Genomic DNA, 25,573 nt, shown 5'->3' on the forward strand with positions numbered 1-25,573 from the left:
CTAACACTAATTTCTCAAAATGACACAGTGAAGTCTAAATTTTTTTTTCGAATTTAATCATTACAATTTATTATTTCAATTCGTAACTTCGTAACAGGAGATTCGATAAAACTCATAATCTGAATTTCGGAACGTTTCCTTCTTCATTCAGGTAAACATTCCATTCGGGTAAATGTAGCATTCGGGTATTTGTTGCATTCGGGTAAACGTTCCATTCGGATAATTGTCCATTCGGGTATTTGTCGCATTCGTGTATATGTTGCTTTCGGGTATTTGTTACATTCGGGTCAATGTGCTTCGGGTAAACGTGTTTCAGCTGAATGGTATTCGGGTGAATGGACACAATCAACGAAACACAAATTGATACATACCTCGAGAACTAATCATGCACAATGGAACCAAGGTATTGATAACAATAACTCCATTTTTGATGGTACGAAATTCGCCGGGTCAGCTAGTTTTGAAATAAAACTACGTCTCTAAAGTATGCAATACTCTGTCGTCATTTCTACACTCGACAAAAAATGAAAGGAACAGAGCGCGAAGTCGAAATTTTTGAGTGATTTTGTAAATGATGTTACTTCGTGAAAAACCAACGTATGAAGATGGGATATACGAGTTAATACTTTCACAAAAGGTTTACTTAAAAAATAATAATGTTTGACACCAATGTGTCTTTATTCACTCTTTCATAAGGGGTATTCTAATGTAGAGAATTTCGGACGGTTTTTCGAGCTCCGTAAAAATAAAACAAGGAATATTTTTACTTTCCATTATATCATTATTTGTTCATCTATCTTTAAACAAGAAAACAAAAATTGAACGGAGAAAAGATATTCATAACTAGAATAGTTACAAGCTGATAAAGTGAGGGAGTTCAAAACAAAGTTGTGCCATAGCGTACACGATTCCAGCCCTTCTGATTATCTGAAACAAAAAAATCGAACAGATTCTGAATTAGTAAAGATGCCGCTATCGCATGAACCTCGGACAAGTCAAAAACATGTGTTTTGACATAACTGCGATCGTTTAAAAAACAAAATGCGATGGCCCGATTTTTTTAAAAATTGTAAAATTTAAAAAAAACATTTTTAGAGGTTCGTGCGATAGAGAGATGCATGCCGATTGTATTCATATAAATTCGACATGAATCGGTTCAGTAGTCTCATTATGCCAGATATTCGGCTCTTTATTTACGAATACAAAACTGGGAAAAACTGTTAAGATAACATTTTAAGAAGAAATAAATACATTTTATCATATCATAAATATAACTCAACTATGTCACCCTTCTAATCTCGAGTCGACCGCGAGTAATCGGTTTCCTACTTTATTAACCCTAGTTTTAAGTAAACATGTTGATATATACTAATAAAAGTATAGCTAAGAGTTCGGCTCCTTTAAACATATGTAACTGAGCCTGTAAAAATAAATGACTTAAATAAAAAAAAATAAATGTAACTCACCCATTTTTTTCTAATATTCCGTTTCCGGCTGAATAGCAAATATTGGCCGAATAAGCCAGATACCGGATATCCGTTTCTTCTTTAGATTAGACTTTTGTTGAGTGCTTCCCCGTTGGCAAATAACTGCCTGCTCCTCGTTGCTAGGCCTCTCTGCAAGCTGACAGAAGTATCACAAAGGGGTGAGGGTTGTGATACAGTTTTTGCTACTCTTCAGGAGCTGAACAATGGATGTTGACCCATTAACATTAGATTTAATTTTCTACAGAGTGGACCAAGCAAATACGCTTCGGTTGGCCACGCATAGCGCTTTTTCACCACATTGCTGATAAAATCGTGTAAGATTGTCGAAACACAACTCCAAGAAGCTGGTAATGCAATCGTCTACAACGTGTTTACATTCAAATAGCTACTTTACGGTATGGAAATCTAATTATTTTTAACACATAATCCTTAGCAAATTGCTCAGAAACAAGCATCAATGGAGATCATTGCCAACATATCCTCATATCCCCTCCTTTTCCTGAAGAAAATATGTCACCCTTCTAACCTCGAGTCGACCGCGAGTAATCGGTTTCCTATATTATTAACATTAGAATTAAGGAAAAATTTATATATACTAGTAAAAATACAGTAAGGAGTTCGACTCCTTTAAACCTGAGCTTGTAAAAATAAACGATTTCAATAAAAAAAATAAGCATCAATGGAACACACTATTTTCAAACCAGATTTTTCAACGAAAGAAAACTGGAATTAAGTACCAAAATCGATAAAAAAAATGATTTCTGGTGTTTAAAATCATATTACTGCCGTTCTACGCATAGTTGTCCCATGTTACGTTTTGACAATTTTCACTTTTTTTCATAAAACGACGTTTTTATGCCTAATGTTCCGGAAAACACAAAAAGTTATAGTGTGTTCCCAGCTTTAAAAAAAACAACATCATGTGCAATTGTTCCATGTTGATATTCTAGGCATAACTGTCCCACCCAGATTTTTTAAGCTCGTACCCAAAATTGATTGATTCAAGTGAGGGGATCTGTTCACATTTCATTAAACAATAGTTTTTTCGCTTATGAAATACCCGGTGCATTGCTAAAAGCTTCTGGTTAACAAATATGGTAGAAAGCTTATATTGTGTTTTTTCTCAGTTGCTGATTTTGGAACATGGGACAACTATTCGTACAGAGGCAAATTAGGGCCATTGAAAATTCGATATGTTTTCTACACAAATAAAAAATTCCCTCTTGTTTCCATAATAGGTGCTATTGCGATAATAGATACTTCTACCCCATCTGATTATAACAGAAATATGATCTAATGCAAAAAATAATCCACCTGTCTACCGCCAGCTTTGGAATAATAAATGAAATAATTTCAGAATTAGGAGAAAAGTCATTGGCCTCATCCATAATAACATCGTACAAGGTAGACATTTACCATCGTAATGCATGCAGCTAAAAAAGTATTAATTTCAGCTCAGTGTCCTTCTCATCTCTCTCCAGCCACTTCCACCATTCTGGAGCGCTTTTCCATTAGTGAATCGCTTCTCGGAGTATATACTAACAAGGGGGCAGCCGAGATTGCCTACCTTTTATTATACCCAGGTAAACATGATCAATGGCATCCAGCGTGAAGAATGACAGTGCATGACCATCTGACCTCACGCGTAGTCGCCATCCCGCGCGTACACACACACACACCTTCGCAAACAAAAAGAAACCTTATCTCACCGAATCCTACTCCGGTAACGTTACTTCAATCGCACCCGCTTCTGCGACTTTGGGGATGCTGAGATAACACTATTCCCAGCAACGATGATGATGATGACGACGATGACGACAACAACGGCGATGTTGACGATACTGTTGACGTCGCCTCGCTGGCGCCGTGCTACTTTTCCACTTTATTTTATTAGCTCTTTCCGGCCGGCGTCGTGGGGCTACCTCCCTCACGAAATACTTCCACGAATCTCTGTAACCGCGTGTGTGTGGATGTTTTCATGTTGGGGGCGTTGTTTTCCGGTGATTCGATGTTCCGATGTTGACGACCCGAATGCGTGACAACTAGTTCAGTATTTGCGAACTGCCTTGTCACCTGGCCGGTGATTGGTTTCGGCAGGATTACATTTGGTCGAAGGTGTACCATTTATTATCAATTGTGGTTCGATCCATTTCGTCCAATCCATTCCATTTTTCTGGTGATCCTCAAAACCGACCGCTCTATGAACATTTTTATTGATGTTACTCAAATCAATCGTCAACAGCTCAAATTGTTCTGTCGTAGAATTCAATTGAAATTCGCTTATGTATTTTGAACTCATAAACGGGTGAGAGAGCTTACGGACCAATGAAAAATCGATACGCTTTTACGTTCGCTAGTATAATAAAAATAACGGAGCGCTCGAATCGTTATATGCGTTGGAAAATCAATGTTTAATGTACGAAGTGTGAAGCACTGCAATTGAATTGCTGAATAGGGCTAAATTATTTTTTATATGTAGTATCGTGCCTCTTTATTGAACCATTAGCGCCCGCCGGGACGATATGGAATGCTACCGGTTTTCGTTCAAATATTTAACCCATTAACGACCAAGCTGTAATAATTATTTTTTTGACGAAAGCCATTGTTGTATTTTCGATTATTAACGCTAAAGGAACTTCAATGTTCAAGAATTATTTTTTTCCCATCTTCCATTTTCCGGGAAATTACTGTTCGAAAAATCGAACATTGGCCGAAACCCGCCCTTTTTTGCAAGTACAAACATACTGCGCACTAAAAGTCACTTCAATTAGCAAATATACGGTATTCATAAATGCATCAATTTTGGATTCCCGGAAGAACAAGAACAGGAGAATGGAGGTCTATAACTATAAATCCAAATTAATCCACCTAAGGTGAGATGTGGCATTTCTTATTTCATGTAACTTATTAATATTAACTTATTATTCTTTCAAACGAAAGCATATGCTGTTATTTTTATTGTTAACTTTGGAGAAATGTCAATACTTAAAAACTAGTGTCTCCAATTATCCATTTCCCGAAAAAATCAAACATTTTCCAAAACCTGCAAAGTACCAGAGTACTGCTAAAAAACAATGGCATAGAGGGTTGGGAGGTTATTATTCGGTCCGGCGGAAGAATATTCACACAAACAATCTCATTAGAATCCTCGCTATACGTACTGAGCATTTCCTCCAGCTCCCCCACAAAAGAAATTCTACGGGCTGCCATCACCTAAGGTTGTTACGGACAAAAAATCATACAGATTTTCAATAATATTTGCTAAATTAATCGATATTTGCAAACATTCACAACTGAAAATACAAGAATAAATGAAAAAAACCTTCCGTCTTCTAAAGTAAACAAATCAAAATGCGCAGCGAAGGTTAGACGTGTTGATGTTGATTCAGCAGAAAAAAAGATGTTCGTTATGGCCAACGTTCGATTTTTCGAACACTCAATTTCCCCGGCTGTTATTTTCCTGTATGCGGCTCAATCGAATGATTTTCGCTCTATATCACAATGTATGTTCTTTTATCAAAGCAATACTGTAGAAAACTTCACGTATTTTTGTATTTTATTGGGGTTTTTAATTGAAATTGAAAACACCTTCCAAACATATTTGCTTTAAATCGAATTTATTATCCAATAAAGCTATTCAAAATTGAATGAAATCGATATTAGTGGTAGCTAATAAATTAAGCTATCTTTTGGTGCAAAAACATTACCATATGGATCCTGTCCAAAGACATGAAAAACGATCAAAGGTGCTGTTCGATTTTTCGAACACTTGGCCTAAAATGGGTTAAACCGGAGATATATAAAGACTTGTCTGTTCATATTGAAAGCTGCAAAACGACGTGGAAAACTTTGTAATATTTCTCGAGTAGTGTTAGAGAGTATGTATCTCATAAATCTCGCAATATGTCTTAATGTCTCAATACAATTCTCTGTCCGAATAATTCATTGAAACATCTATTTCCCTGCTAAAACTGCTCAAAGAACTTTCAGCACACATCGTGCTGTTTCCATTCGACATATTTCTGGAGAATTTTCTTATCGTATTCTATACAGGTACATTAAAAGAAAATCGATTAAACTTACTCGAATATTTTTTAACCACCAATGAATCGAATTCACCTAACATGACTCATTGCGAATTTCTCCTGTTTGGCGAAATTCATTTCACAAATTGCTGACTGAAAATCAATTTGGAGTGAAGTTATGGTAACTTCGTAGAAAGGGGTTCGATTGAAAGTCCCAATAATATCAAAAAATTATATACAGAAGGATTATCGAAAATTTCTGAAAATTAGGTCTTCAATATAGTTATGGGTCTCGTAATTTTCCCGAATGGTGTTAAGTTGTTTTCATCTCAAATCATCAACATTCTATGAGAGTTAAATGTAAAGATACTGTGAACTCATCAGAATTCGTACGCGCTCTTCTAAGTTAGTTCTGCGCTCGGGTATGAATTATTCCAAACCCCGTGGATAATGGTGCAACTTCTTTCCAATTATCTTTCATATTTTCCCGAATTCAATCCCGCACGACAAGAATTACCCGTCAGCTCTTGCGTACAATGAATAAAGATCAAACTGAAATCTAATAATGGATGAATATTTTCATATTTGCGAGAGGCATGAAAATACGCTGCATGTTGCGAGAGGATACACTGAATTACTACAGGGCCGGTTACACAAAAAGTTGCCTTCCGTTGAGGGGTATCCAAGGCCAAACCACACGAAAAAAAAGGAAATGAGCGTTCGTCGTTTCGCTGCACTCGCGGAGCGCGCTAGAACTCGTCATACCAGGCTAGAGCCTTTTTTTTTCTTCGTGTAATTTGCATAATCGCATTTGCCGCTTTGATGTCGAGTGACGTGAAAGTACTTTTGCCTGTTTTGAGCATTTCCGCACATTTTAATCTCCCGCTAGTATTTCAGCTGACAGATATTACGCTCGAACTCCAATTACGGGCTGGCTGATTTGTTGGGAAAAAAAGAAAAATCGTATGTTGCGCCATCGTCATGCATCAGACATCTACAAGTGCCAGCTTTCATCTTCGATTGTGTTGTGGAACTTTAATAATGTGGTAGAAATTAAACTAAATATAGGGCTAGCTAACACAGAAGGCAAACAGCACTTGTATGATGGCCGAATAATACTAGCTAGTATAATTGCTTCTCGGCAAGAGCTCTTCATTGATGACACCCAAGTGCCATTTAGCTTTCAGCATGAACATAAGGCATTGAATACAGCTTCTCTATCGAGTCATTGAAAGAAACGTTTGTTTTCGGTTCATTTTCTACAACAGGCTTCGCAGGGGACGGCAAAAGGAATTACAACGTAGAGAAGTCTGGCAGAGTATTCCCATCCTTTGCCTGTAGGTTAGACGGATAGTCATGAAATCTAACAATTTAAATTCACAGGGAGACTGAAACATGCTGTGACAAATGTAAATCAATTTGCTCACCACCCTTGATTCGACTTGTCTTGAAGCAATCATGGCACAAAGACCAGGCATGCAGTGTCTTCTCAGTTAGAATTTAACTGCCTGTTGATTTGATCGATGTCGTTTAGCCGTGTTCAGCTAGTTTTTTTCTGCGGAAATTTTTTAACCAATCGCATCGCGGTACACAGAAATTAATTTAATAGGCCAGATTCTTAGAAAATGGAGTACATTTGGATAAAGCACTCGGCTTTACGACCACAATTTGTGAACATTTATAATCAATCAAAATTATCCGGTATTGATATGAAACTTCTCGTTCCCAAATCAAGTGATCGGAACAGTAAACCAACCGAACTAGAAACTATGCTGCAGCTGCAATAGATGTCGAAGAAACATCATTCCAGAACATTTTATGGTGATTTCACTCCGAAAATCAAATAAATCAATTGATATTTAGACTTCCTTGGTATCAGGTACCGATCTATTTAAAAAAATTGAATTGTGGTGTCCAAGACTAGAACACATTGTTAAAGTAGAACTACGAAATTATTTCCGGCGAGATCAAATATTATATAAATCTAAGAATGAAACTCTTTGTCACAAATGTTTTATAGTACTGACAACGACTGATGAATGAATATTTGTACAATAAAATATAAATTTGTCAAATTAATTCGCTGCATTGACTATCTACAGAGACATAGAATCGCCAGTGGTTGCAGTGTGTGTGTCTAAAAGTAAAGATGCATTACGTGCATTGGCAATAACGACACACATTGAGATATATGATGAGCTTGTGTATTGTTCTCGCGAGAACAACAATGAATCATAAATCAACCATCTTCAGCAGCTTCCATAAAACCAGGTGAATTAAATTTTAGAATTTTATTGCCGGCAGAGAGTGTATGTGAACTTAGGAGTGTTTCCGAGTTTCGGGTTTTCGGAAATTCGAGCATTGTTTTTTGGGTAAAAAGTGGAGTCAAAGTGCAGCGAATTTCAATAATGTTAAGAAATTATTTTCTAGCGTTGAGAGCTATGTTCTTCGGTGGAAAAGTGAAGGTGAAAATTAGTTCCGTATCGTTTGCTGCCGCCGCCGCCACCACCACCTAACCAGTTCGGGTCGGATTGTCTATTACCATTTTGCCGAAATGTGCTGATTAGTATAATTTGTGGATTATTTCTACGGGAAATTGTGTTTCCGGGAGCGTTGACGTGTCTCTGTACAGATGTACCACAGATTTAACCCACTTCCTGTTTTTAGTGGTTTTTAGAACAGGCCTTGGCCTTCATGACGCGTATACTGGATACTGAGTAATCCAGCGGATTAAGATCGGGGCTGGATGGCGGCCACATATCCTTCGCCCAGAACGGCAGATGCTCCTGCAACCACTTCGAAGTGCGGTTCGAGGAGTGGCACGGAGCCCCACCTGTTTTTTTATCCCATTTGTTTATTTATTTAGGCTCATTAACTTTAGCTGTAACAGAGTCGAATTTGAATCGTGTACATATTACATGTTTTATCGTATCTTTTAATTGTTCATTACACAGTAGCCATTTTCAAGCGTAAGAGTGTTCCTTTTGTACCATTGCATATGATACATTACACTGTAGCCATTTAGGCGTAAGAGTATTCCTTCTGTTCTTCCATTATTCAGTCCATTTAGATCACCGGACATCGGAGACAGTTGATATGATCATCGTTGTGTGGTTTATAGCACAACAGCCCGATGTTTCTTGAAGAGGAGGGCAGTCGACCCATTCCATGAGGTTATGCACCAATGAACCAAATTTCAAATTTAGTTTTAGGAAAAAATTGAGAATGTAATTTGAATAAGCCCTAGTTATATCATAAATACCTTGAAACTAATTTGATTTTTATGCACCATCCTTTGAGAGAGGCGAGTTTAAAAAACTACATAATTATATTAAAATTATTTCAGGTTTACAGTATTTTTTATGTTTCTTTAGATATCTATACACTTGCTTAACGAAAATTCAATGTCTATATACCATTGAATGGATAATTAAATACTTGTTTGAAAAACCGTGAGTAGACCTAGGTTTCATTTTGTAATTTATGAGAAACAAGCATTTGAAAAACAGGTATTTTAATAGAGCATTTTTTAAAGTTATCAGCTAAACCTAAGTTCAAACCTTTTTATACTTGGGTTGGTTTCTCTGAGCAAATAATGAGAGTCAACAACCCACAAAATTTGGTTGAGATCGGTACACAAATAGAGGAGTATCAACTGTCTCAAGAAGTCGTTGTCACGCCACGCAAAAAATACGGTCCATTCCAGCGTGACGTGGTAATATTTTGACTCAATACAAACATTGTTTTGGCGTTTTTATGTATGAAACACACAAAATTAAACGATGTTTTAGTGAAATTGAGGAAATTTATTACAAGAATCATCATTTGGAGTATATTTTTTTAGATAGATTGGCTTGTTGTCTGTCAAATACTTTTGTGACGAAACAACCACTGACTTTGTTTCGGACTGTTGAACATTAATGTTCTAAACGGAACTGAACCCGTTTCAAAACATACAAATGTACTTTCTTCTATGTTTTGTCAACAATAGATGAACGTAGATTCCACAATATAGAACTGATTCTTGTTTCGACTTCCGGTTTACTTCGTTGCAGGTGTCTTACCAGCGGAAGTAGAATATCATATTCCGATGTCATTTTAAAATCGAGGATGGTGACTTCCGGTTCGTTAAAAACGGATCTTAAAGACCGACAATGGCATAGAATTTCACAATACGATCGTGAATGGTTACGTTGCCATATATCCATAGGTACGCGAAGAAGAATGAAAAAAGAGAATTTGATAGAGTTTGATAGTGTTTGATAGTGTTTGATAGTGTTTGATAGAGTTTGATAGTGAGCATAGTGATAGTTGTCCTTTCTTCTTTTGGTCAAAGACCCTTTCCACGGTCGAACGGGACATTCTCACGGTGATTGAAATGTCTTTGTGTGACTTTTGGGCCTGAGATTAAACACGAATACGCTGCCACTTCATCATGGAACAACTGTCAAACTGAAGAAATCGGCTTAATCGGTTCTTAATCGGTCCAAATCTTCACAAACTTCACAATAGTACGGTGATGAAACAGGCGTTCGGCGGTCAACGATTCGATAACACTAAAAAAAATCGTGACGCACTTAAATCGTACTTCAAAAAGTTATTTTTTAAACGACCCTCGTATTTCAGGAATTTGGTTAGCTTATGCCTTTTTTTTTGCATGCAACGTGTTTTGAAACATTCCTTTCCGAGCATTGGAAATAAAGCACTTCTTAAAAATCCGTCGACCAACTGGTCATCGTTCTAGAAAAATACGCTCGTTCGTTAAAGGTTAAGATATGAATTATAGCTTATGGGCGTGTAATGAAATCCAAGGTATGGTATGCACCGGTGCAACGTGAATCCTATTTGTACAATGGTTATCACGCATACGGTATCTGAGAAATCCGCAAAGTTGATGTAGGATTACGTTACAGTATTTATTGCGTGCTGATGCTAAATATCTTTGAAAAAAACACACCGCAGTCGCAGCCACTTTGGCACTATCGTTCGTATTACTTGTGTCTTTTTAATAAGTACTAAGTTGAGATTTCTATGCCAAGTAACACGCCTTGAATGCATTCTGACTGACAAGCTCAAGGATACGCGTGGCCGAAAAATTCTCCCGACCAGAAATGGACTCGAACCCGTTTTGATTGATCCAATTTGTGTTCCTCAAATGGTCCCGACCCAAAAGGAGTCCTACGTCTCTTCGTTTGTGTCCCCGACATTACCAACCCGTCTTTTTATCGTCGATGGTAACATCAAGGTAGAAGACCTGGTTCACCCACTCGACTGGACGGCCGTTCAATTGATTGACGGAAGGTGGAAGGTTAAAGCAGCTTCGAGGATAGTCTGTGCCGAAAAAGGATCGCTTGGCTTTCTGTCTCGTTAACTTTGATTTCCCAACTGGTCAACTATTCGTCGTAACGCTTCGGACGATAATCTTTGGGTTGACGGCCTCTAGCTGTTATCGCACTGTCATCAGTATATAGCGCCAGATTACATCCAACAGAGAGCTGCGTAACTCTGATCTCACGCATTGTATTGGACCTTCTAGACTACCTTGTGTACACCAATTAGTTGTAATTTCTTGCAAATTAATGTAATTTCTTGGCGAAGTTGGTCAATTTCCTGGTTTCAGTATGGGGATTGCTTTTGTCTTCCATCTAACCGGAAAGTAGTTTCTGCCAGGACGTTTTTTAAGGATCAGGCTTACGATACCTTCATATCCAGGCACCTTCACATTTTTGCCTCTCTTGACTGCAGTAGTTCAATGCATTCAGTAGTTCAATAGAGCGTTGCACTACATAATCATGGGGGCACACTATGCCAACACCGATATTGTGCGCCTCGATGATATTGTTAGCAATAGTATTTGACTTCTCGGCAGGGGATACTAAGTGGTCGCCTGAGTTTTCTTCCTTCAGTAGCGGGATCATCGTGGGTTGTTTCTTGAGTATTTTTGCCACCTTTCAAAACAAGAGATCATTCATTTGTTTGATGCTGTTGGCAAAATGCTCGTTCCTAATCTCTGTAGAGTACTGGAAAGAGGTCATGTTTAAGATTAGAGTGTACTGGGAGAGATTGGGTTGGTGTGCGAGATCGGAGGGTTGATGGTTGGGATTACATTCATTGTACTGGAAGTAAACAGTTCGGAAAAATAAACGTGCAGGAAACCTGGATAGTTGTTCGATTTATTTTGAGTAGTGAAGTTAATTACATGGTAAGATTCTACAATCTGCAGCACCCGGTTCCTGCCAGTGACATCAAGTTCGTTGTAATTGACACCTGACGCTATTACGCTGGTGGATTAGCCAACGAGTGTTGCAATATTGTGTTGCAGTGTGCACAAATCTACGGCAAATACATAACTTTCGTTTCAACGTTATTTCAACAAACTAACTAACTAAAGCAGTTATTTCAATCCGGAGATCAATAGACGTTTCGGTAGAAAGACGATGGTCTGTATGGGGTTGGACCATGTACCATGAGCTACTAAAACTAGGTGAAACGGTGAGTACAGATTTTCACCGGCACAAACGATTGATTCAAACTTTGATAGAAAAATTGATAGATTTGATTGAAAGAAAACCGAAATGGGCTCGAATACATAGTAATGTGATATTAAAGCATCACAACTCACTAACGCAATAAAAACTAGGTAGTGCGGACTGAATCAAAACGGCTGTCAAAAAAGATCCAATTGAAATGTCAAAACAGATCCAACGATCAGGAGTGTTATTTTTCTTATGATAATCAACACTATAAAAAGGGATTGTTATCAAAGGCAAAAATAATTAAACTTATAAAATGAAAGAACTACATTTTCCGTCAATTTTTCAATTGATCATTGCATCTCTGAAAGTACATCTCATAATGCAAGGTATCAAAACCTGACAGGATATCAACAACCTACAAAAGCAAAACATTGGCGAATTTCGATACATAAATACATAGCAAAAGTGAAATGTTGCATTCGCGCGCTGCCTACATATGGAAAACAGCACATGCTCCGAGCCGAGTGAGCTAATTCCAATGCCTAGTGGAATTGTCGCAGTGCAATTCGGTTCTCCCCGCGAATATTACCCTTGGACAAACGAGACCCAACGAGAACCCTGGCCAAATTTGCAAACCGGAAGTTGCACTTAATTGGTTATTCAAATTATTGTATCGACAAATCAACATGCGTAACGTAGAGGAAGAGAAGGTCGAAACCAGCGGAACATGTTGACATAATGACACCTCGAGAACAAAACCAAGTGCAACGAGAGCACAGAGAAGGTCGACGAGAATACCAAACAGAGTTTCATTAACTTAGTATTGTAGGGTATACATGAATTTCGATAATTTTTTCGACCGTGAATATGCACAATTTGACAATTATGTTCGGGAACTCAAACTTTTTCTCAGCCCACAGGGGTGCCAACTAGAAAATTTTTTATCCTTCTGGACAAACGGTTACTGAACGTTAATATTTCAGATTTTTAAAGGCTTTCAAATGTCAAGAACTCTTACTACGTTATAATGCTCCAAGTCAATCGACGTAAAACATCATTGAAGCTGAAGGGAACTTCTTTGAATAATTAAATCAACAAACATTAAAGCGACTTGTGTGGAAGTCGCCAGTCCCGAAAGTGAATTGACACACCATGTGCATTTCGAGCAGTTGTTCTAAATTTTACGTTAAATATGCATTTAATTATTCGAAAACCTTGAGAGTTCGGATTGTGCAGCGGTTCGCGATAGACGTGTTTTCACGCACGCTCGTCACGGTTGGAATATATTGGAGAGTACGCGCGTTGGATTCCGGAATATATAGTGGGTCCGAGAGGATTTAAAGGAGTTGTCTCAGTTACCTTCTCAGGTTTCCCATATGTAACTCTCTCTCTCCATCGCCGCAATTAAAATCGATTGAAGAAAATGCATCGAGTAACGGAATATATCGTCGGTCCGAAAGGTTTTAGAGTAGTTTTCTTGGGTGTCTTCTTAGGCTTCTCATAGATAATTCTCCATCATCGCAATTGAATTTCGATAAAGCGTACCCGCTATGACTAACGGAATATATGGCTGTGTCAATTGGTTTTAGGATATCAACAACCTACAAAAGCAAAACATTGACGAATTTCGATACATAAATACATAGCAAAAGTGAAATGTTTTTTTTTTCTAACGTCGGTGAAAACAGCCTAATTATGATCCGCTAGTACTGATGATGAATATAACGGTAAAGCAATCTGCACTTCTTGTTGATGATGGACGTAATCCTCCGAGTCAAATGCCGGTTTAATTGTTGGGAAGGCATTACAGTTTCTCACGAGGTTTCCTTTCCAGTTGAAACGAAACGATGTATTCGATCAAAACGATCCTGAAAATATGTATGAAAGGTTTGCTACACTTGGTTTTCAATAATTCAAACATCGTACTTACTCCACAGATACGGGAACCCTTATTCGGAACTAGTTTGTTGTCTCCGCAAAAATCGACCCAGCGCGTCTGTAAAAACGTTTCCGAAGGTATACGATAAAAGCTTTCGCAAACAATTTCACTCGTATTCGGGCAGCCTTTCACTAAGCAACGCATTTTCAATGTTCACTTTCCCTAATATAATGTTTTTCCGAACGAAATAAAAACAAACGAAGTCACAGTCACGTAAATGTTTACTCCTGCGATTTGGAAATATTCGATAAAAAGTGGAACGAAGAGTTGCCAAATGATTTTTAAAAAAGGTCTGTAAAAATATGTGAAGGTCTGTTAAAAATGTGGAAATGTCTGTAAAAATGTGCGGATCTGTAGAAATGTCTTTTAACGTTAATTTTCACAGATTCATTGATACTTTATACATCGCGATGCACGTATAATTGTCTTTTGTATATTATTATATATTTTGTATATGTATATTTTGTATATATACAGCCGTTCCATGCCAAACCGATATAGTGGTTCTCAGATTGCGATGAAAAGTGGTGGTTTTGTTCTTCATCGCAAAACATTAGACCCTTTTTTTTATTTTTTCGTTGAGGTGACCATTTCCATTTTAGTGTGGTCCGAAATATCATTTTCCCACTTTTTCCCAAAACTGACATTTTCGAAAATTCATAACTTTAGAACCACTGAATAGGTTTAGATTATCGACATATCTAATTGAAGCCAATGAGCTAGCTTTTTATTGAAAAATATTGAGGTAGCAAAAAAAAATTTCATTTCCGTAATTTCATTTCGTATCGATTGTAGTTGTTTTTTATTGTTTTCATTGGCGCTATATTTTTTTATATGTTTCTTGAAAGCTGAGGACGTGTTACATGACATATCTCGATTTCAGAGATGCTATTTTTTCGTTTTTGAGATATGATTTTTCAAAGTTAACCGGTGGTTCGAAAAATCATTTTGCCCCTTGATAACCTTGATGGCTGTATATATATCCAGATTTTCGTGAAAAGTGGTAGATTTGTCCTTTATCGCAAAACATTTGACCCGTATGTTTCCATTTTTTCATTATGGTGCTAATTCATATTTCATAGGGTGGTCTGAAAAATTCATTTTCTCTCTTTTTATTCCAAAAATGACTTTTTCGAAAATTCATAATTTTCGAACTGCAGAACCGATTTGGATGATCGAAATATCAAATTAAATAAAATTAGATGGTATTTTTTAGAAAAACACTTGCAAAAAAATTGATTTTGTTTTTGTAATTATTTATTGTATTTGATTTTTGATGTTCTCATGGCTTCAGACTAGAGGGCGCTATATCTTTTTATATTTTTTTTAAACTGAGGTCTTTTACATAACATATCCAGAAATCAGAAATGTGATTTTTGTCATTTATGAGTTATGATTTTTCAAATTGAACCGATGGTACGATAAATCATTTTTCGCCTTTTCTTCCATAATTTGAAAAATCATAACTCAAAAACTAAAAAGACACTTCATTTGTTTCGAAAAAGAAAGAAGATCTATCATTGGCTTCAATTTGATATGTCGATTATCTGAATCGGTTCTGTTGTTCAAAAGTTATGTTTTTTAACATGAAATTTCGAAGTACAGTATAGTAAATGTATAGTATGTATAGAAAATGAATGCAATTTTTCATTCATCGTGAAGAATCATATCGTCTCTTTCGTCTGCAATGATGTCAGGGCAAAAGTACTTATGAAATCATAAAACGTTGACGTGTACAAGATATTGTTACAAAACAAAACACCAACAGAATGCAAAAGATACTGAAGTACTGTCGTCGGCCACTGAGCGATACTATGCTCAGACACCACTGCGGTGCGACCTAATTTGCGCACGTAAATACTGAGGACGGCAAAGTGTTAAAGAATAACTCAAAAAATTGGTGTAACGTAATGTGTATTGATATAAACTAAACATAAAAACTTTTTATGTATTAAAACTATGGAAAAATGTCATACGGCGAGTCAAGTATATTTGTTGTAATGAATGTCGCATTGAATGTAAATTACTGTATATTCAAAAAGTATACAACAAAAATAAAATAGTATTTTACAGATATGTCTGTGAATTTACAAACATATCTGTAAATCTGGCATCTCTGGTGGTCTGAAAATTTATTGCAAGAAATCGCTGGAAAACATGCATGAATTTGCTTGAAACTGAAGTGGATTGAGTCCGCACCACTTAGAATAAAAACACTCATCTGGAAAACGTTATCGCACCCGTTGTATTCTCCAGATCTGGCACCGACAGGCACCACCTCGACGAATATAAAGAAAAATGGGTCGGCGAATTGTTTTCTTCGTAACAAAACAAATTTTTATTGGAACGGAATCCACAATGTGCCTTGGAGATGGGTGAAACGTGTTGAATGAAACGAGGTAAACTTTTATAAAAAAAAATTGGAGGTTCTAATGAAAATTATGTGTTTTTTCGATGAAAAAACCAACAATTTCAACTCGCTTATCTGGTATCCATCAATTCCTATAGTTGTAGTAGTACGCTTGCACTTCAGTCAAACGACATCCTTCAGTATCATCGATCAAATAAAACTCAAGCAGTCTTGCCAAATACAAAAAATCGAGCTTTCAGCTTTCAACTTTTCCGTTCTGGATGATTTCGTTGGTGAGAGCATGTCAAGAGTCAAATAACGAGCGATAGACCTGTTTCACAATCGAAAACAAAGACATTTGCACAGAAATTCTATCGCTTGAGTGCCTGGGCACTACGCCATCGTTTCGTGTTCTATAATCGGAGCCAGTCACATATCCGCGGATTTTACCAATTCATTGTCGCCGGGGTATTCGTCGATTGCGGACTTTATTTTTTTTTCTACGTGATAAACTCGTTCGATTCAGTCAGCCACGACCGGTGAGTGCAATGCTGTGCATATATCATTGATTGGATGGCGTGACACGCGACCCATCTGCTAGAATGACTCGGTTGGGATAGTTCATCTCTAACTGGACGCAAACTTTACGTTCCATTTCCTTTTTCTATTGTTGTTGTGTGTATGTTTTCTCTTTTATAAACACTGAATATAATAAATTTGATCCAGCGGCAAATTATTTGTCTGGAATGTATTTTTTGCCACCGAAAACACATGTCGCATTCGCGCGCTGCCTACATACGGAAAACAGCACATGCTCCACACAGCCGAGTGAGCTAATTCCACTGCCTAGTGGAATTGTCGAAGTGCAATTCGGTTCTCCCCTCGAATATTACCCTTGGACAAACGAGACCCAACGAGAACCCTGGCCAAATTTGCAAACCGGAAGTTGCACTTAATTGGTTATTCAAATTATTGTATCGACAAATCAACATGCGTAACGTAGAGGAAGAGAAGGTCGAAACCAGCGGAACATGTTGACATACTGACACCTCGAGAACAAAACCAAGTGCAACGAGAGCACAGAGAAGGTCGACGAGAATACCAAACAGAGTTTCATTAACTTACATCGAAACATGAATTTCGATTATTTTTTCGACCGTGAATATGCACAATTTGACAATTATGTTCCGGAACTCAAACTTTTTCTTAGCCCACAGGGGTGCCAACTAGAAAGTTTTTTACCCTCCTGGACAAACGGTTACTGAACGTTAATATTTCAGATTTTTAAAGGCTTTCAAATGTCAAGAACTCTTACTACGTTATAATGCTCCAAGTCAATCGACGTAAAACATCATTGAAGCTGAAGGGAACTTCTTTGAATAATTAAATCAACAAACATTAAAGCGACTTGTGTGGAAGTCGCCAGTCCCGAAAGTGAATGGACACACCATGTGCATTTCGAGAAGTTGTACTAAATTTTACGTTAAATATGCATTTAATTATTCGAAAACCTTGAGAGTTCGGATTGTGCAGCGGTTCGCGATAGACGTGTTTTCACGCACGCTCGTCACGGTTGGAATATATTGGAGAGTACGCGCGTTGGATTCCGGAATATATAGTGGGTCCGAGAGGATTTAAAAGAGTTGTCTCAGTTACCTTCTCAGGTTTCCCATATGTAACTCTCTCTCTCCATCGCCGCAATTAAAATCGATTGAAGAAAATGCATCGAGTAACGGAATATATCGTCGGTCCGAAAGGTTTTAGAGTAGTTTTCTTGGGTGTCTTCTTAGGCTTCTCATAGATAATTCTCCATCATCGCAATTGAATTTCGATAAAGCGTACCCGCTATGACTAACGGAATATATGGCTGTGTCAATTTGTTTTAGGGGATTTTTTATTACCTTCTCAGGTTTCCCAAACATAACTCTCCGCCGAGGCGATTGGTGTTCCATAAGGTGCACGCGCTCCCGTGGCCGAGTGGTTAGCGTCATAACTAACATGCCGGGTGTTCGGGTTCGATTCCCGTTCTAGTCGGGGGAATTTTTCGCCAAAGAAATTTCCTCCGACTTGCACTGTGATTACGCGTATTCTAGAGCTTGCCACTCAGAATGCATTCAAGGCGTGTTATTTGGCACAGAAATCTCAACTAAGTACTAATAAAAAAATGACGCATGTAATACTACGTTGAGACGGCGAAGTTCCTCTAGGAACGTTTGTGCCATTGAAGAAGAAAGAAGAAGGTGCACGCGCGATGAATAACGGAATGTATCGTCGGGTCGATTGATTTTAGAACAGTTCTCTCGGTTACTTTCTCAGGTTTCCCAAAGATAACCCTCCGTCACCGTCCTCCGTAGGGTTTGTGTAAAAACTACACCTTTTAAATAATAATGTATCGCCGGTTCGATTAGTTTTCAAGAATTATTCTCAATTACCGAGAGGATTTGAAGGAGTTCTCTCGATTACTTTCTCAGGTCTCCAAAATGTAACTCTCCGCCGTCGCGATAGAAGTTCGATACAGAGTAAGTGCGATTGATAACGGAACATATCGCCAGGTCTCTCGGTTACATTCTCAAGTTTCCCACAGTTGACTCTCCACCGTCGCGATTAGATTTCGATAAGAAGTAGTGGAACCGCGGGTAATACGATCAGTGGTGGTAATATGGACATGTGGTTGATTTGTATAGTTACATTTTGAATTTCAGATTTCTGTTAATGAGAACACCTTCTACATGTTATTCTATAATATTCAAGCCACCCTACGGCAATAAATACTGATCAATAGTGGAAAAGGGAAACAAAAACCGAAAATCATACATGATTCCGCGTGTGGATGTAATTTTAGCTGCTTCGATATTAAGCATTTTGAGTGGTTTAATATCGAAATTCAATTCGCTGATGATTATATTTCCGTTTGTTAGTTGACAGAGAAGCGATATTAGGTATGCACGGAAAATTCAATTCATTTAAATTATTGAAATAATTGTACTGGTGGGGTAAAACGGACAGTTGCCAATAGGAGTGAGATGGACTGTGAAAATTCTGTTTAATCTATCCCTAAGGAATGCCCTGCGTCTATAAATGGAAATCAAATCGGCAAATGTGGACTGTTTAGAAGCTGACTGGAACCAAAGGCAAAATAGTTGAAGGTATGTTCTTTTATAGTGCTGAAAAGCACCATGTTACTTCTAGGTGGATTAATTAGATTTTTTCATCATTTAACGACAATCGTAATGAGTTCAGACCTTATTAATAAAATTATTCCTCTCGCGATCGATAAACTTCTACGCTTTATATATTACAAACCTGTCCATATTCCCCCCACTTTGTGTCCATATTACCCGCATCGAAAAAAATGTTGTACTTTTCGGTCTGTTTTAATTTCAGTAAAAAACATTGAAAAACACTATTTTGTAAAATATTTGCCCAACTAGGTAGAAAAACAATATATTGAATTGCAAGAAACTGCATCAAAGTTTTAAGAAACATGAGTTTCTAAAGATATAATTGAAGTTCTTCTTAACACGTGTGATGAATGAGAAATTTTTTTTTCTCATGTTACCTAAAGATAGTCTCCCGAGGCATGTTGTGGCACATGAGATTTTCGAATTTTCGTTCGGTCGAGTGATTTATAGTTCATGTTTACATAACCGCATCACTTACTTCAGTGAATCCTGGTTCTTATCTTCCTCACCTGTACTCGAAAAAAAAGCACCAGTCAAAAGTGTTCGCCAAAAATTTAATTTGAGTCGGATTTTCTTGAAACTTTCAGGGAATGAACTAATACATATGGGTTTTGTTTCGGCATAATTATTTTATTCAATTTCCCTTCCATCGCTGAAAGCCCGTACCTTTCCCTTAAGACCCCTCATTACATTTTGTGCAATGGTGGAGCCGACCTTTTTGGTCACTTTCATCCATTCTTTCTTCAATTCCAGCTCGTTCTTAAACACCTCGACCCAAAATATTTCCACCGGACGAATCACTGGTGAATTTGGCAGGTTGGCGGTTTTGACGTAGGGCCACGTCTTACATTAAGGTTGCCAAATCAGAAAACAGGTCACGTTTTTATGAAATAAAGTTAACGTTAATAACTATTTTTTGCTGCGAACGAATTTTGACGGTTTGCATACCAATAGAGTCGGAAGTTTTCTAATATTTGTTTGATATGCTATACATTAAAATCCCATAGCCTGTATATGGTTTAAATTGATGAAAATTGGAGGCATTCCCATTTCCCCATACATTTGTTCTGTCCAATTGTGTGCTTTCCCGAACAGAGCTGTCAATAACGAGCAATTTATGCAGCCACTAGAATTGAAACAGCGAAGGGGGGTAGCGAGAAAAGAATATTTGCGAAGTAAACTCCACCCTTGCATAGTAAGTAAGCTATCGCTAGCGTACTATAAATCACTCGACCGAACGAAAATTCGAAAATCTCATGGGCCACAACATGCCTCGGGAGACTATCTTTAGGTAACATGAGAAAAAAAAATTTCTCATTCATCACACGTGTTAAGAAGAACTTCAATTATATCTTTGGAAACTCATGTTTCTCAAAACTTTGATGCAGTTTCTTGCAATTCAATATATTGTTTTTCTACCTAGTTGGGCAAATATTTTACAAAATAGTGTTTTTCAATGTTTTTTACTGAAATTAAAACAGACCGAAAAGTACAACATTTTTTTCGATGCGGGTAATATGGACATAAAGTGGGGGGAAAATGGACAGGTTTGTAATGTACAGGTTTGTAGAAGTTTATCGATCGCGAGAGGAATAATTTTATTAATAAGGTCTGAACTCACTACGATTGTCGTTAAATGATGAAAAAATCTAATTAATCCACCTAGAAGTGACATGGTGCTTTTCAGCACTATAAAAGAACATACGTTCAACTATTTTGCCTTTGGTTCCAGTCAGCTTCTAAACAGTCCACATTTGCCGATTTGATTTCCATTTATAGACGCAGGGCATTCCTTAGGGATAGATTAAACAGAATTTTCACAGTCCATCTCACTCCCTTTGGCAACTGTCCGTTTTACCCCACCAGTACAATTATTTCAATAATTTAAATGAATTGAATTTTCCGTGCATACCTAATATCGCTTCTCTGTCAACTAACAAACGGAAATATAATCATCAGCGAATTTAATTTCGATATTAAACCACTCAAAATGCTCAATATCGAAGCAGCTAAAATTACATCCATTGCATCTCCTCTAAGGAAAATTCTCAGAATCTTTCTGTGCTCGAAGCAACAAAGATCGTTTATTCTGCTCGTTATGTGTTTCCAGCTGTTAAAGCTAGCGAATATTTCATTTGAAGTGTAGCTGGCATTGCAATTAACACAACCATCCGAGCCATGGCGAAGCAGGCGAAAAAAGAGAAGAGTGTAAATTATTATAGGTCGCTTCTAGCCATCAGTGTTTGGCTTTGTGTGTGTTGCTTGATTTCGTTGCGCGAAACATAGAACTTGTTCATTTCCTGTACATGTGATTGGGACACCTTCTATATTTTTAGTTGCCATTCGTATTTGATCTCGTTCTGATGCAATAAGCTCCTAGCTTTATTGACGGTTTTGACCGAAAGTCGAAAAACGATTTTTCATAAACGGTTATTCTCGTGAAGTTTTAATTTTATCGTTGCAACTGTGTGCATCTGTGAGACGCGTGTTTGATGCTTGTTGAATGGTGATGCACTGAAGATGCCTCTCGTTAAATACTCAGTGCAACGCGTGCATTGATATAAAGAAGCAAATTGGGACATATAACCAATTAGTGTATTGTTCTCGCAAAGGCAAAGGAAAGAATCGTTGCTTCTCGAAATAATGATTCTACAAAACCACGCAAACCATTAAACCTTTTCAGGGTCCCCGGAACTTTTTACGAAAGAGTTATGTATGAAATTTCGACGTATTCGCAAACAATATCCGAAATGATAAACCGACAAACTTCAAAAAAAAATTGCGTAGTCCTATGTCCTGAGCGGTCGTGTCTCGGATACAACCCCTCGATTTTTTGGTACAAAAACAACGTTATTGTCTCTGTACCAATCCAACGTCGATCGCACGTAATGGCCTGCCAGAGCAAGTATTTTTTTGACGGATTTGTCCACTGTTCTCCCTTACGTCTTCCGGAACGTCAAACCGTGATTTGGCAACGTAGAACTCCAGTTCCGATATCTGCTTTGCGTCTGCCTTGATGTAGGTTTCGTCATCCATAACCACACACATGTGCACCCGCGGCCGAGTGGTTAGCATGTCACATTATCATGCCGGGTGTTCGGGTTCGATTCCCGATCTGGCCGGGGGATTGTTCATCAAAGAAATTTCCTTCGACTTGCACTGTGGTCACGCGTATTCTAGAGCTTGTCCCTCGGAATACATTCAAAGCGTGTTATTGGGTTTTAAAAAATCTCAACTAAGTATTAATAAATGACGCTAGTTAATGCATACGTTGAGATGGCAAGTTTCACAGGGAACGTTATCGCCATTCAAGAAGAAGAACCACACACATCGGTTTCAATCTCAAAATTAATTTGGTTATATGAAAACCTTGAAAATGTTCAAGAGACATTTCTATTTCGGCAACGGTACGATGCAACGAAAAAGTTACTCACAGGAAAGAATAAAGTGCGATTCACATACAACATCCACGTTCCGTCACGTCACGATTATTTATTATTTCTCATTCGATTCATCGAAATTTGCACAATGAAAATGATCTTTGTGCAATTTCGCTGGTTCAGGTCAGTCTCAGAGAGCAACTACGGAGTGTACAGTCTACCCAAGCTCAAGCAAATAAAATTAGGCATGTAGCAGTTAGCAGTTATCACACCCCTTCCTTCATTAATCTAGGGCATTGATGAGATAAAACCGTGGGGCATATCAGATTTTCATTATCCCCAGCAAGTGGTTTCATCATATGCCCTACGATCTTATTTTAGTCTCATGAATGCCCTAGATTAACACGTTGAGTGCCACGATTTTATGGCGTCTCTATGGAAATTTTTAAACGCATTAGGGCCTTCGTTTCCTATCGTAGCGGAAGATATTTTTGTTCGAAAGGGAATGCTTATAAGCTTATATGCTTATATCGGTGACCTTAATTATCATATGTTATACTGTCAGTCACCGGTGACTGCTGTGGCAGTCAACGTGTTAATGAAGGAAGGGGTGTGATAACTGCTTCTTGCCTAATTAGTTTTTAGCTTTTAATGCATTATCTGCATTATTATTATGTTTAATCACAATGAAACCGTTGAACTTTAAAGTTTTTTTAACTTATTTTATTATTGACAGGTCGTGAAAAAAATGCAATTGGAGACAAAATAATTTCCAGATTAACATGTGCTGGCACTGTGTTGCGATGAAGAAAGTTATCCACCAGAGTGCCCTATGATCTGAATTTGTGAGAGATTCTCTTCTTCTTCTTATATGGCACTAACGTTCCTAGAGGAACTCCGCCGTCTCAACGTAGTATTACTTGCGTCATTTTCATTAGTACTTAGTTGAGATTTCTATGCCAAATAACACGCCTTGAATGCATTCTGAGTGGCAAGCTCTAGAATACGCGTGACCACAGTGCAAGTCAGAGGAAATTTCTTTGAAGAAAAATTTCCCCGACCAGAACGGGAATCGAACCCGAACCCCCGGCATGTTAGGTTTGACGCTAACCACTCGGCCACGGGAGCACAATTTGTGAGAGATGGATACAGTAAAAACGAGCTTCTCAATTAAGAACAGAAACGCCTTTCGAACCCAAGGCAGAGCAGAGTCCCACCAATGCTTTGCTAGTGGTAAAATTCTGTTCCACTTGTGTGAGTTCCGACCATAATCATATTTGATATGCGAATGCATGTGAGATTGGTCCGCAATGTAATGTGTTTAGGGGGCAGCGATGCGTGGAAGAGCACATTCTAACATTCTAAACCGTAGAAACGGTTCCGGAAGGCGAACAAAAATTTCACCTCTACTTGCCTTCCTACAGGCGCCACCGTAAAAGTTAAATGAAAATCGTAAACTATTTTCCGAGCCATTTCGCTTCCTATTTCATTAGGAGAACTAAGCTAGATTCGATAACAGATTCTTTTTATCTACACCCCCACAGTTCGTTTCCATCGAAACTTTGTTGATGGCATTCGATCGTTAACGAGCACTCAGTCTATCCTTTCTTTAGTTTCCTGGAGCATCCACTTTCCCGTGTCTGTTGAAAATCGAATTTTAGTTATTTGTGCAGCGTACCAGTGCACAAATATTATTATCTAATGCACTTCCTAACATTTGCTGCATTGTTTCGAGTTCCATTACATGATGCGCTGGTCGAAAATCAGAACACATTTGGCTTTGTTCCATCAATTAGACTGAGATAACATCCACTCAATACTAGAACACCTCCGATGAATATTGAGCTAGAATTTCATGTGTCACATGCGATAAATTTGACAAATATGTACGAATATTTTTCACTCTCGACTGGCGGAGCCCAATTCATTTGGTCAACTTCCCTTCGATACTCCCAAAGCACTTTTGTCACATTCTAACGAATTGCTTTCTCCCCCGCCGCACCGCTGGCCTCCTCGGGCAACATGAACACACTCGTCAAAGTGTAATTCAGTTTTTATCGAATCAAAACTTTGCAATGAACTCAGAAGAATTGTTATTAAATTATCCGAGATTCACCCGATTCCAGGTAGCAACACAGAGATACAAAACTTTTCCAAAAGTCCTCTACGCCGCACGAAATGAGCCAAACGTCGGGCAGGAGACACAAAGACGCTACGTGCTCGGCAGCAGGCCCCCACAAATAGTCACTCGAATGGACAACTCGTACGGTGGCCGATTATTTCTTGGGGTGTGGTGTAGTGAAGTGTAAAATTGGAAAAGTACGAAGCTTAAGTTTATTATCCAGTTATTTTGTATAGCATATTTGGGTGCGTTTGATCAAATAACTTGATCAATATTTTTTTCTCCACATTAGGCACGAACACAGACTTAGCGATATCCAGCAAATCTGGCCAAATGGCAAGTCTAGGAATTTGTACGTGAATAGATCAAAGGGTTCCTAGCTGAGTCAGGAATTATAATATATAAATTGGAATATAATTTATTGCCTCCCCCATCGGACTGAAGACTCGCAGTTACAGCTATTATTATTTCGTTTTTTTCCCTTTTACCGCTGCCTTTCTGGCTTACACCCACACACATACACACACCACGAGTGATCCTACGATTCGGTCGTAGACTTTTTGTATAGCTTAGCCATAAAACTTGTGCGCCCCACGGTGGATAATAACTAAT

Source organism: Toxorhynchites rutilus, chromosome 3 (genome assembly GCF_029784135.1).
Source record: "Toxorhynchites rutilus septentrionalis strain SRP chromosome 3, ASM2978413v1, whole genome shotgun sequence".
NCBI classification, from domain to species: Eukaryota; Metazoa; Arthropoda; class Insecta; order Diptera; family Culicidae; genus Toxorhynchites; species Toxorhynchites rutilus.